The 12062-nt window shown below is 39.2% G+C and overlaps 1 long non-coding RNA gene across 1 annotated transcript; it reads left to right on the forward strand.

Moving 5' to 3' along the window:
• The first annotated feature begins 4471 nt into the window (after positions 1 to 4471).
• Positions 4472 to 5813, forward strand: LOC120867665. Its single transcript, XR_005721958.1, has 2 exons — positions 4472 to 4583; positions 5493 to 5813. It is a non-coding gene; the product is annotated as an uncharacterized LOC120867665 (long non-coding RNA).
• Positions 5814 to 12062: the final 6249 nt, after the last annotated feature.

Consider the following 12062-nt stretch of genomic DNA (forward strand, 5'->3'; position numbering starts at 1 on the left):
GATGCAAGTGCAATTTTCCACTACAAAGGAAAGCCCTCAAAACCATTCCTGAGCTGGATTAAGCAGGTGGAGGGAAAAAGGGAAGAGTTAGATGTAAGTGAGGGCTCCTTTCACCACCTCCCACCATCCCCATAGACCCAGGTTTCATTCCTAGATCCCCTCAGCTACACTTCGAAGATTCAAGAGTAGAAGGGGCTTTTTTCCTGCTTCCACCTGGAATCTGAGGAGGATGCAAATTTTCAGCATATACTCAACCACCATGGGGAAGCTGTAGTAGAGAAAGTGGGGGTTATAGACAGAGGGAGATAAGATCCAGGCAGAGAAAAGGTCTATGAAAATAACATATTCCTAGAAACTATACATGGTACAGAAAAAACCAGATATGCCCAAACTGCCCCCACTGGGGCCTGCAGACTTGCTTGAGAGGATCAGCAGATTTAAAGTATGATATACATACAAAGAGGGAGACACAGAGGCCATGGTGGCTCATGTGTAAGAGCTTTCATTCCATTATTCCTTTTTCACTGACTGACATCTGCTCACGTGCCTTGAGCCACATGGCAGACAGGGATTCCTGTTCCCAATTCAGATGTCTTTCTAAAGGATTAGTTTGGAAAATTAGTTCAGTTCAGTCCAGTTCAGTTCATTTCAGTCACTCAGTCGTGTCCGACTCTTTGTAACCCCATGAATCGCAGCACACCAGCCCTCCCTGTCCATCACCAACTCCCGGAAATCACTCAAACTCACATCCATCGAGTCAGTGATGCCATCTAGCCATCTCATCCTCTGTCGTCCCCTTCTTCTCCTGCCCCCAATCCCTCCTAGCATCAGGGTCTTTTCCAATGAGTCAGCTCTTCACATGAGGTGGTTGAAGTACTGGAGTTTCAGCTTTAGCGTCATTCCTTCCAATGAACACCCAGGACTGATCTCCTTTAGAATGGACTGGTTGGATCTCCTTGCAGTCCAAGGGACTCTCACGAGTCTTCTCCAACACCACAGTTCAAAAGCAACAATTCTTTGGCGCTCAGCTTTCTTCACAGTCCAGCTCTCACATCCATACATGACTACTGGAAAAACCATAGCCTTGACTAAATAGACCTTTGTTGGCAAAGTAATGTCTCTGCTTTTGAATATGCTATCTAGGTTGGTCATAACTTTCCTTCCAAGGAGTAAGCGTCTTTTAATTTCATGGCTGCAATCACCATCTGCAGTGATTTTGGAGCCCAAAAATATAAATTCTGAGGGAGATAAATAAGCTCTATGTTCTCTCACAGAGTTGGATGCCATTTGTCTTTGACAAGTAGCAAACCAAATATCAAGGTAATTTTAGTTAACTATAAACTATGCAATCTACTGAGCCTCCAAATATAAAGAGTGGTAGTTTTCATCCTAATTTCCTCATTGTCCTTTACCATTGACATAAATAAATGGATAAATGTGTAATTTCAGATGTTTTACATGAAAAAAATTTATATTTCTGAAAAACATCCTAATCTCCTACAAAATACACAATATCTGCAAAACAGAAATATAATTAAATGTTTCAAGTATGTCCTTTTATTTTCTTTGGGCTACATAAGTTTCATTTCTGGGACAACCAAATCCCCTGAAAAGTAACAGCAAAGTAGCAAATAATAGTTCTGCGGGAGGTTTTGGATTCCCCTTCAAACATGCACACATGCACACACACACACACACACACTGAGCTGCTTAAAAAACATTTGTACAACCTCCCACATTATTTATTCTCCCCAAATACAAAAATAAAGTAATCCCTAAATAGATTTACCCTTCTGAAACTGCTGAACTTTCAAATATTGAAAAATAAAACCCTGAGTGGCAGGAGTGGAGAACGAAGGCAGCCAAGCTCATTATCAGCCTGCCTTTTCTCCTTTTTCACGGGTACAATCAACTCAAAGGTCTAAGGGAGAGAACGAAAACTAGGAAAATTGAAAGTTACAACCTCAAGCAGTTTCTATCAAACCACTTTCTTCCCAATTTACTATATGCACCCAGCCAATCTCTTCAATAAAAGGGAAAGTCTGTTCTTTCACCAGGTACAGTAGAAAATCATGGCACAGGAAGGAACTCTACCTGTAAGATGAAAAAAACTGCAAATTGTCTGACTTGGTGAATATTCAGGTGGTGAACAAATAATTTGAAATTGCACCTCTGTTTCTTGATATTTAAACACAAAAAGATACCCTCTACAAAAGTGTTCATGGTATATTCTTTTGTAAAATGCCAACCTCTCCACTGGCTGCTCGCTCTTCTGAAACCAGAATTAGGGAACATTTGATTTATATCACCTAACTTTCAACCTAATTCATCACCAATTTGACTTAATTATGTGCTTTTCCATAAAGGTTCAATTTTTTTAAGATCCAGCTAAATTTTACATGTTCAGTAAGTTGTAGTGTAAGAAAAAAAGGCACTGTTAGAAAGCTTTTTAAGACATAAGCTCAATTTATGTAACTAATTCTTGGTTTACTTTCCAACTCTTATGTTTCCTTCAAAAAACTGAGAATAAACGTTGCTTATCTCTAGCAAAGTTTCTTTCCATTGCTCCTGAACTTTCACAACTATCACAATTTGAATTTAAATGAAGAGCACCCCATTTGGTCTACATATTTCAGAAGGCAAAAAGATAGCTTTTGTTGAGTATATAATTGTTTAAAATCTCAGAATTAAAATCTCAGATGAGAATTATTTACATGTTTCTGCTTTTTCATCAAAGTAATATTTGGATTAGATGTGGGATATGCATATAAGAAACGAATTGCCAGTCTAGGTTTGATGCAGGGTGCAGGATGCTTGGGGCTGGTGCACTGGGATGACCCAGAGGGATGGTGTGGCAGGGGGACGTGGGAGGGGGATTCGGGATTGGGAACATGTGTACACCCGTAGTGGACTCATGTTGATGTGTGGCAAAACCAATACAATATTGTAAAGTACAAAAATAATAATAATAATAATTAATAAATAAATAACAAAAAAAAGATTTGGGATATGTGACTTTTCGGGACTGTGGTTTGTTTATTTTTTTTCTATCAATAAATCTCAGCACCTTGCCTTTTGGGTTATAACTGGCCTTGAATAATCTAGGAAGGGAAATGCAAGTCTCAAAATACCAAGCAATGAATAATTTTCCATTCAATTCTCTTTGCCTAGAGCTCAGTAGTAGCAGCACAAAACATAGTGGCAAAGGATGTTTATGAAATGAATAACTTCCACTAAATATTTTTATATTATAAAAGTATCACCTGTACTTTGGAAAGCTGGAAAATACATTTTCAAAATGGAGGCTATTAAAACAACCCATAAATTACTACCTACAAAAGACAGTTACCATTTTTCATTTTTCTTTTATAAACAGAAGGAAGCCAATAATATTAAAAATCTCAGTTAACTGAAACCCTCGAGGGAGGAGGTATAGTTGTGGTGATTTAGAAAGTTTTCTCAAATGCCATAATAGATGTATTGTTTTTGAACCAGAAAAAAAAAATGAAAGAGATAAAATACAGTCATCTGTTTGCCTAGTTCAATAATTAGTGGATAAAGTATAATTTACAACTCCAGGCATGTGCAGTACTTTTCAATCATCAGGGTGAAGAGCAGTTGTATAGTAGCACTAAAGAAATAGAAGGGCTAGAACAGAGCTAGAAAATTCAAATGCTCACACAGAGACCAAACAAGTATAAAATGCCTGTCTGAAGATGATAACCAATAGGCACTACTTAATTCTGGTTAAGGGCTGTCATGCAAAGGGTAAAAAAAAAAACCTAGTGTTATCTAATTCTCCTATTTTGTTGCTGGTGGTGGTGTTGTTGCTCCTTTGAGAGAAGCTGGAAATTTGTGTTTTTATGTGAAATTTCCAATTTAAAAATTTTCAATTAAACAGACATTTTTAAAACACATAAGCTAACTTGCATGACGATGAACCTAAATTGCCCTATCAATTACCAGTTTGGTTATCAGAGATTGAGTTGAACTGGAGTTAGATTTAGATCATAGTCTTGATCTACAAGACAAGATGGGAAGACAGGAAGCTTCCACAAAGAGAATTCAGTATGTACAGAGACTTAGGGATTCACTAACACGTAAGCAGAATAATATTGAACCCTCTGCAAAGACATGAAAGTGAAAGTCACTCAGTCATGTCCAATTCTTTGTCTCCTCAGGGACTGTAGCCTGCCAGGCTCCTCTGTCCATGGAATTCTTCAGGCAAGAATATTGGAGTAGGTAGCCATTCCCTTCTTCCAGGGATCTTCCCAACTGAGAATTCTAACCCAGGTCTCCTGCATTGCAGATAGATTCTTTAAAATCTGTGACTATGTTACCTTATAGGACAGAAGGAACTCTGCAGATGTGAGTAACATTAAGAAGCTTGAAACAGGCAGATTATCTAGGATCATCCTGGTGGACTCAACCTAATCACATGAGTCCTTAAAAATAGAAGAGGAAGGCCAAAGGGTAGGTCAGAGAGATAGGACATGAGGATCTGACCTGCTGTTTCTGGCTTTGAGGATGAAAGAAAAGGGCAACAAACTGAAGAAGGTAGTGGCTTCTAGAAGGTGGAAAAGGTAAGATAACAGATTCTTCCCTAGAACCTCCATAAAAGAATGAAACCTTGCTATCACTTTGACTTTAGCTCAAGAGCCTTGTATTAGACTTCTTACCTATAGAACTGTAAGATAATAAATTTGTATTAAGTTACTAAGTTTATGATCATTTGTTAGAACAATGGTAACAAAATAATATAGTGTTCCTAGCTTTACATTTTATAGATTTGGAAACTAAGGTCCACAGAGCATAAAGATGAAGCTAGGAGAAAAAGACATTTGGTGATCTTCCCTGTGTACCAGCCTGCCTTGACTGCTTTAGTGTTTGTTTGTTTTTTTTTTTAATGTAATTTTCTCATAAGAGTGGAATCAATAACATGCACAGAAAAGAAAGAGAGGGTAGGGAAAGAGGAGAGGTGAGGACAGGAAAGAAAAGGAAAAAGGAAAAAAGAGAAACATTCTGTTTAACTAGAACTTACTGGAGTAGTAACATTTGGTTTGGGATTCAGAACTAGATAAAAGGACAAGTAAGTGAAAGAGAGAAAGAGATAAATTCAATTTAAAATGCAAAGCCACTCCACTACATAACCAGCCTACCTCTTTACTGTTACCTAAATGCCTGCTTTTGATCCTTCACTGTCTAACCAGTTGGAATTTGCAGAAATGAAAGCAGCTTGGGCATGGGTTGCATGTCCTGCTGCCTCTGGAGGATTTGTGAGGATCTGTTAGCCCATGGATTATGCACATTTTCTGTTGGCTTGGGTGTAAACCATCTGCAGTCTAACTGGAGCTGTGATATGCCTGCCGAGATGATGATTGCAATCACAGCTCGATGGCAAGAGAGATGCCAAAGTCAGCAGCGTGAAGGACATCAGAGCTTAAGCCTACTCGGAAAAATCTGTCCACTTTCACTCCGGCTTCCCCTTACAGGGTGCAGTAGAAGAACAGCCTCGGCAACACACAAAGACTTCTTCCAAAGGCGCCACAGTTAGTGCCTGTGCTGCTGGCACTTGAGCACTGATGCACAGAGACGGGGGATGACAGGAGTCATTTCTACTGTTTGGTTCTAAAGGTTCAGAGCAACTATCCCACTCCATCTCTATATATAGCCTACAGGTTGTTCTTTCCGGCTGTCCTTGATGCTCATATCAGCTAGATTCACCAGAAAAAATAGTCTGGGATGAGAACAAAGGGAGAAACCAAGTATATAACATGGTCTGTCTCTCTTCTTATAAAAATGGCCAAAACTGATGGCGTCTCCAATCTTCTCTGTGCACAGAGAGCTACTGTAAGCTAAAGTAGGTCTAAGCCATGTCTCATGCCAAGCAGACAGCATAAAGGTTGGTTGGCTGTCCCTTCTTTTCTAAAAACTGACCTTGAGGGTACATGGAAGTGTGTCATCCCTGGGCCAGGTAGGAGGATGCATACTACTCAGCACAAACCCCAAGCATGATGGAGAGGCTGTGTCTAATAAAACACTGTAATCTGAGCCATCCTTCAAAGCTTTATAAATGCCATTGCCAACATTTTGATTTCCCAGACCACTACAGCTCCCATTGATAATCTTCTTCCTCTGAGTTCAAACTCTAACACCTCCGGTATTTCTCTGTGTGTTTGTCAATGACAGAAATACAGTTCAAAGTGGCCAAAGCAAAAAAGAAAATTATTGGCAGACATAACTAAAAAATATCCATGACTGTAATGCAATTCCTGGCATGGCTGCTTCTCAAGCAGTGCCATCAGAAAACACTTTCTCTTTCTCTCTGGCTCTTGGTTCTGTTTTTCCCCAAGTTGGCCCCATTCTTACTCAACTGGTAGAAAGATGACTTTGGGTAGCTTTAAGTTTATATTCTATTATCTCAGCAATTCCAGGGGAAAAGGATGCTTCTTTTCCAAAAGTTCTAACAAAAGTCACAGAATTGAGTCTGTGATTCTGAATAGCGTAGCTTGACCACATGTAAGTGAAAGTTGTTCAGTTGTGTCTGACTCTTTGTGACCCCATGGTCTATACAGTACATGGAATTCTCCAGGCCAGAATACTGAAGTGGATAGCCTTTCCCTCCTCTAGGGGATCTTCCCAACCCAGGGATCAAACCCAGGTCTCCTGCATTGCAGATGGATTCTTTACCAGCTGAGCCACAAGGGAAGCCCAAGAATACTGGAGCAGGTAGGCTATCCCTTCTCCAACAGATCTTCCCAACCCAGGAATCAAATCAGGGTCTCTTGCATTGCAGGCGGATTCTTTACCAACTGAGCTATCAGGAAAGCCCTAGCTTGACTACATGTCCATCCCTAAACCAATCATCACAGCTAGAATGATGCAACTGCCATGTGGTCATGTCATGGTCCTTTCAGACAAAGCAAAAGGTCAGTCTCACACCAACCATGTGGTCCAAGAGTAGCTTGTTTCTTCAGGGAAAGTCAGAATGATACTCAAGATAAAAACAGAACAAATGTCAGCCAGCCTGGCTAAAACAGCCAAAATCCAACTTTGCTCTAACCCAGGACTATAGTGATAGAAGTAGCTCAATGAGAGGAGGGGACTTGTGCGTATATTTTCCTTTCTGTTTCCAAATTTTCTTTAATGTTATTATATTGTCTTTATTTTTTTAATGAAGGTGGAGGGTGTGGAATAAAGGAAAAGAATAACAATGCTAAGTTTTAAATAAATCTAGATATGATAATATAAAGGTCAAGGGTTTTCTTCAGAATAATAGAATCTACCATTTGACATTATCTTTTTAAAGTGTCCATGTATATTACCTCATTTGATCAGTTTAAGTCACTCCTTCTGGAGATGCCTAAATAAGACAAATGACATCATGAATATGTCTTCCAAATGATTTCTGCTTCACTAAAATGTATTGCTCTGAAGCCAAGAGCATGACTCCAAAGTAATTCAAGTAATAGGTATATAATGTTTTTCAAAAAGGAAAGGAATATTTCAACAGATTTCAAACATGATTGGGAGAGATCCAGTACTATAAAAATCCAGTACTATAAAATATTAAAATTCCTTAGCCTAGCAGATTCAAGACCCTCCTTGACTCTCTAGCTTTGTCTGCTAGTATATCCAATCATATAGGCCACATTCATCAATGCTGGTCACCAAGCCTTGCCATGGCTCTTCTCAGTTCATGACTGGGAGAAACTCCCAATCTATTCTTTGCCTAGAAAACCTTTTCATCTTTAAAAACCTCACACACACATTTTCCAGGAAACATTCCCTGATTCCCTTATTAAGCTCTCTGAATTAAAGTATATTATTAACATTAATTCTCCTCTCTGACCCTTATTTCAGTCTACCTTATATTATACTTAGATACACACTCTTAGTGGGCAAGGATGTGCTATTTTCCATATATTTATAGCCTCTTTCCAGACTTAACTTGAAGAAAGTAGGGAAAACCGCTAGACCAGGTATGATCTAAATCAAATCCCTTATGATTATACAGTGGAAGTGAGAAATAGATTTAAGGGCCTAGATCTGATAGATAGAGTGCCTGATGAACTATGGAATGAGGTTCGTGACATTGTACAGGAGACAGGGATCAAGACCATCCCCATGGAAAAGAAATGCAAAAAAGCAAAATGGCTGTCTGGGGAAGCCTTACAAATAGCTGTGAAAAGAAGAGCAGTGAAAAGGAAAGATATAAGCATCTGAATGCAGAGTTCCAAAGAATAGCAAGAAGAGATAAGAAAGCCTTCTTCAGCAATCAATGCAAAGAAATAGAGGAAAAGAACAGAATGGGAAAGACTAGAGATCTCTTCAAGAAAATTAGAGATACCAAGGGAACATTTCATGCAAAGATGGGCTCGATAAAGGACAGAAATGGTATGGACCTAACAGAAGCAGAAGATATTAAGAAGAGGTGGCAAGAATACATGGAAGAACTGTACAAAAAAGATCTTCACGACCCGGATAATCATGATGGTGTGATCACTAATCTAGAGCCAGACATCCTGGAATGTGAAGTCAAGTGGGCCTTAGAAAGCATCACTACGAACAAAGCTAGTGGAGGTGATGGAATTCCAGTTGAGCTGTTTCAAATCCTGAAAGATGATGCTGTGAAAGTGCTGCACTCAATATGCCAGCAAATTTGGAAAACTCAGCAGTGGCCACAGGCCTGGAAAAGGTCAGTTTTCATTCCAATCCCAAAGAAAGGCAATGCCAAAGAATGCTCAAACTACCACACAATTGCACTCATCTCACATGCTAGTAAAGTAATGCTCAAAATTCTCCAAGCCAGGCTTCAGCAATACGTGAACCGTGAACTTCCAGATATTCAAGCTGGGTTTAGAAAAGGCAGAGGAACCAGAGATCAAATTCCCAACATCAGCTAGATCATGGAAAAAGCAAGAGAATTCCAGAAAAACATCCATTTCTGCTTTATTGACTATGCCAAAGCCTTTGACTGTGTGGATCACAATAAACTGTGGAAAATTCTGAGAGAGATGGGAATACCAGACCACCTGACCTACCTCGTGAGAAATCTGTATGCAGGTCAGGAAGCAACAGTTGGAACTGGACATGGAACAACAGACTGGTTCCAAATAGGAAAAGGAGTACATCAAGGCTGTATATTATCACCCTACTTATTTAACTTCTATGTAGAGTACATCATGAGAAACACTGGGCTGGAAGAAACACAAGCTGGAATTAAGATTGCAGGGAGAAATATCAATAACCTCAGATATGCAGATGACACCACCCTTATGGCAGAAAGTGAAGAGAAACTAAAGAGCCTCTTGATGAAAGTGAAAGAGGAGAGTGAAAAAGTTGACTTAAAGCTCAACATTCAGAAAACGAAGATCATGGCATCAGGTCCCATCACTTCACGGGAAATAGATGGGGAAACAGTGGAAACAGTGTCAGACTTTGTTTTTTGGGGCTCCAAAATCACTGCAGATGGTGATTGCAGCGATGAAATTAAAAGACGCTTACTCCTTGGAAGAAAAGTTATGACCAACCTAGATAGCATATTCAAAAGCAGAGACATTACCTTGCCGACTAAGGTCCATCTAGTCAAGGCTATGGTTTTTCCAGTAGGCATGTATGGGTGTGAGAGTTGGACTGTGAAGATAGCTGAGCGCTGAAGAATTGATGCTTTTGAACTGTTCATTCTGTGTCCAACCAGTCCATTCTGAAGGAGATCAGCCCTGGGATTTCTTTGGAAGGAATGATGCTTAAGCTGAAACTCCAGTACTTTGGCCACCTCATGGGAAGAGTTGACTCATTGGAAAAGGTTTTGATGCTGGGAGGGATTGGGGGTAGGAGGAGAAGGGGACGACAGAGGATGAGATGGCTGGATGACATCACTGACTCGATGGACATGAGTCTGAGTGAACTCTGGGAGTTGGTGATGGACAGGGAGGCCTGGTGTGCTGCGATTCATGGGGTCACGAAGAGTCGGACACGACTGAGCGACTGAACTGAACTGAACTGAACTTCCTACCCTGAAACTGCAACTGAATTGCTTGTTTTGTTTTGTATTGCTTTATTTATTTATCATTCAGTGATAGAAGACCTGAATAAAAGAAGACAGAGTTGTTCCTGCAAGAGCTATAGACAGAGAAACACATAGCAAATCTTAAGTACTGTGCACATAACATTTTCCAGAGAAGCCTATCATTTTACTTCCACCTCTTAGTGGCAAAAGAGAAGAAGAAAATGGCTATGAACACTACCAAGTAGGAAGCAAAGGTCTAGGAATGAAACCAAGTTCTCCTCACTATAGTCTAACTTTAGTAATCATCTGAAACAGGGAGTAGAGTTAAAAATAAAGCTCTCACCCAAAAGGCAGCCAGGATACAACCCAGTTACTTACGCTGAGCCAGCATCTTTTCAGAGCCACTTTCCAGGCAGTTAAATACAGCCATGCACAGTCCTCTGGGCCAGAGCCTGAGCTAATTAGGGAGTCACTGGAAAGGAACAGTGAGACTTTTAATAAAAGAGCTGCCACAAGCCATAGCATTAGTACTATGCCTCTTCAAAACGCCAGAGTCTGTTTCTTGCCATCACGCATTACCACACTAACAATTAAGGGAAAAGGGGTTTGGGGTAATGAGAATTTCATAAGCCATAAGTGTTTTTGTAATTTGCAGCATCAGAACACTTTAATAAAGGGAAGACAGCATGGAAAGGCACATATTTTATTTTTCCATAGATATGACTTGTAAACATCTAAATCAGCTGCCCTTTCACTACCTTTAACATGCTTTTATTTTGAGAAAAATAACATTCCATTTAGGTTTTCCATCAAGCTTGATTAATTGTGTGATAAAATGGATACTGTTTAAAAGGATATCATCAGAAAATAGGCTCATTGTAAATGAAAGGGGTATGTTAGAGAAGGAGCACCCTGACTCCCAGACTGTAAGAGATACTTAACCAATATCAGACATCATTTCAGCAGTAATTTGTAACACATTTGACCCCAACTCTCATCACTTAATAAATAGGACAAAAAAGTGTCCTCTGCATCTGGTGGGAACATGGAAAGCTCTGTGTTAATTTTTTTTTGTTTTACTTTTGAATCTTTTGATCTTAAAGACAATGTAGCCAAACACTGGGGACTTCCCAGGTGGCACTAGTGGCAAAGAATCCACCAACAATGCAGGAGACACAGGAGACGTGAGTTCAGTCCTTGGTTCAGGAAGATCCCCTGGAGGAGGAAATGGCTACCCATTCTGGTATTCTTCCCTAGGAAATCGCATGGACAGAGGAGCCTAGCAGGCTATGGTCCATAGGGTTGCAAAGAGTCAGACACAACTGAAACAACTTAGTATGCACACAGCCAAACCTTGAACCAAGAGATTGAACTTGTGAGCCATATTTTTATTTCTCTAAAATTCCTATTGTTATTTATAACAGTGACTTCAAGTCTGGTTGTCAGTTTCTTTGGCAATAAGGATTCCTCATATAAATAACACTTTATAGCTTACAAGACACTTTTTCACAAATGTTATCTAAATTCTCACAGTAGTATCTCTGTTAATAGCTCCAAGCTTACCTAACTACCCCCAGATCATAGCATTTCATAAAAAGACAAAAATATTTTAAATCTTCCCAATTTATTTTTAAGCAATAAAAAATTTTTTATTTTTTAAAAATGAAAGAATTACAAGATAGTATTTTAGAATTCTGAAGCTTAACTAGTCTATTTTTTAGCAACACACACTTATCAAAGTATTGGAACTACAGCATTAAAATTTTCAAGCTTTAAATAAGAAATGAAATTTTAGTCATGCATCATAATTAAAGGATATCTAGTAGACACATGCAAATACAAAGCAATCTTTAAAAAGTACCATGTTTCAAATTAGTTGATATATGCAAAAGATAGGGCACCATGATTAATAGGGGAGAAGAGAGTAAAGGCCTGAAGCATTAGAAAGAATGAATGAATGAAGTAGTCATCCTGACAATCAAAAATTCAAGTTTCTCAAAATTCAACAGTCATGCCCAAAGGCAAAAGAGGAAAACTCCTCATGTGGGAT

This window comes from Oryx dammah, unplaced genomic scaffold (assembly GCF_014754425.2).
Source record: "Oryx dammah isolate SB20612 unplaced genomic scaffold, SCBI_Odam_1.1 HiC_scaffold_9, whole genome shotgun sequence".
Taxonomy (NCBI): Eukaryota; Metazoa; Chordata; class Mammalia; order Artiodactyla; family Bovidae; genus Oryx; species Oryx dammah.